Below are 2,668 nucleotides of genomic sequence, written 5' to 3' on the forward strand. Positions count from 1 at the left end.
ATTTTCAAGTCCAATATCATTAAATAGAGAAAAATTGAAAGATTTCCTCTTAAAAACTGGAACAAATAAGGATGTCCTCTTCCACTAGTTCTATTCAACATCATCCTTGAAACTCTAACTAGACCAATTAGACAAAAGAAAGAAATTAAAGGGATACAAATAGGTAAACAAAAACTATCACTGTTTGCTAATGACATGATTCTATATCTAGAAGATCCAAAAAATTCCACCAGAAAACTTCTAAAATTAATACATGAATTCAGCAAAGTAGCAAGATATAAAATCAACATCCACAAATCAAATGCATTCTTATACATCAGCGATGAATCCACTGAAAGAACAACTAGCAAAACTATCTCATTTACAATAGCCTCAGAAAAGTAAAATATGTGGGGATCAATCTAATAAAAGAGGTGAAAAATTTCTACAATGAAAACTACAAAACCCTAAAAAAAGAAATTGAAGAATACTTGAGAAGATGAAAAGATCTCCCATGCTCCTGGATAGGCAGAATTAATATTGTCAAAATGGCCATAGTACCAAAAGTTTTATACAGACTTAATGCAATTCCTATTAAAATCCCAAATAGCACTCTTCATAGAAATAGGAAAAGCAATCATAAAATTTATTTGGAAAAATAAAAGACCCAGAAGAGGTAAAGCAATTCTTAGTAGGGAACATCTCAATATCACACCTTAAACTATACTGCAGAGATATAGTAACAAAACAGCATGTTATTGGCACCAAAATAGAATTGTAGACCAATGGTACAGAATAGAAAACACAAAGACAAACCCACATAAATATGGCTTTGTCATACTAGACAAAGGTGCCAAAAACATTCACCTGAGAAAAATAGTCTCTTCAACAAATGCTGCCAGAAAAACATGAAATCCATATGGTGCAAAATGATAAAACTTCTATTGCTCACCCTGAACAAAAATCAACTCAAACTGGATCAAAGACTTAGGCACTAGAAAAGAGACCCTGCACTTAATAGAATAAAAAGAAGTCCCAAATATTCATGATATCAGCCTAGGATTAACTTCTTTAACAAGACTCCTAAAGCAGAAGAAGTAAAGTCAAGAATCAATAAATTGGGATTTAAATGCAAAAGCTGTTTCTTAGCAAATGAAACAATTAACAATGTGAAGATAGAGCCTACAGACTGGGAGAAATTTTTTTTTTTACCACATACACCTTCGATAAAGCATTAATCTCAAGGATATATAAAGAACTCAAAAAACTTAACAAGAAAACAACAAATAATCCAATCAATAAATGGGCTAAGGAACTGAACAGACACTTCACAGAAGAAATACAATTGATCAACAAATATATGAAAAACTATTCAACACCTCTAGCTAGTTTTATTCAATATCCTTCAGATAAGTATGGTTGATCATGCCATATTCATGTGATAGGTCAGAACAAAACCAAGAAGATACCAGATATTTTAAATAAGTTAAACATAAAATTGAATGTAATCTTTAGGTAAGTATGATGTTTATAGAAAAAAATAAAAGATGTTTATGCTAGGTAAAATAAGATAGGCACAGAAAGATAAACACCATATAAATATAATTATATGTGGAATATATAAGAGAAGGACTCACAGAGGTAGAGAGTAAAACGATTCCACAGCAGGGGTGAGGTGGGTTAGGAATAAGAACAAAAGTGCAATCCTTGTAAAAGGGGACAGGTTTTCTGTCATACAGGAGGAATGATTTCCAATGGTCTAAGGCATAGTGTGATGATTCTAGTTAATGCTAATGTATTATGTTTTTTAAAATCAAATAAGAATATATCTTAAATATTCTCTTCAGATAAAAGTGATTTTAAAATTTCAGAATAGTGCATCACATAGAAATGGAAAGTGGATAAATGATTTCTTTCACAGGTAGGAAGAGTGAATGAAGATGTTGAGAGAGAGAGAAATTGGGAAAAACTGCTAATGATCATGGAGTTTCCTTTTTCTGTGACGAAAATGCTCTAAAATTAATTGTGATGGTAGTGGCACAACTCTGAACATGGTCAAGCACGTTGTAGCATATACTTGGAATGGTTGAATTGTTGTTATGTGAGGTATAACTCAGTAATGTTGCTTTAAAAAATGAGGTAATGTACATTCTGAACTTTTTTCTCTGACATTTCATCAACTGCACTATGAGTCTCTTACTGTAGTACCCTGGTTGTACAACCACTGAAATGAAAAGTTGTGCTGCAATTGTGTACAATGAATGAAAATGCATTCTGCTATCATATATACCTAATGAAAATACATTAATTAATTAAAAAACCCATTAAAAAAGAAAAAAATTAAGACACTCCCAGAAATCAAAAGCTGGAAGAATTCAACAATACAAGTTTGCTCAAAAAATACTAAACAAGTTCCTTCAGATTTAAATAACACAAGAAAATAAGTGAAGTCATTAAAAAAATAAAATAAAAAAAAATCACTAGTAGGACTAAGGATATAGCTCAGTGGTAGTGTTGGCCTACCACACTGAGGCCCTGGGTTCAATATCTTGCACTGCAGAATTAAAAATAAATAAATTAATTAAATTAAAAACAATGGTAAATGTCTGTTCAGGTCCTTGGCCAATTTATTGATTGGATTATTTTTTTTTCTGTGTGTGTGCTTAGCTTGTTGAGTTCTTTATATACT

Source organism: Marmota monax, unplaced genomic scaffold (assembly GCF_021218885.2).
Source record: "Marmota monax isolate L192 unplaced genomic scaffold, Marmota_monax_Labrador192_F-V1.1 WCK01_AAM20220418_F8-fsc00414, whole genome shotgun sequence".
In the NCBI taxonomy this organism is placed as follows: domain Eukaryota; kingdom Metazoa; phylum Chordata; class Mammalia; order Rodentia; family Sciuridae; genus Marmota; species Marmota monax.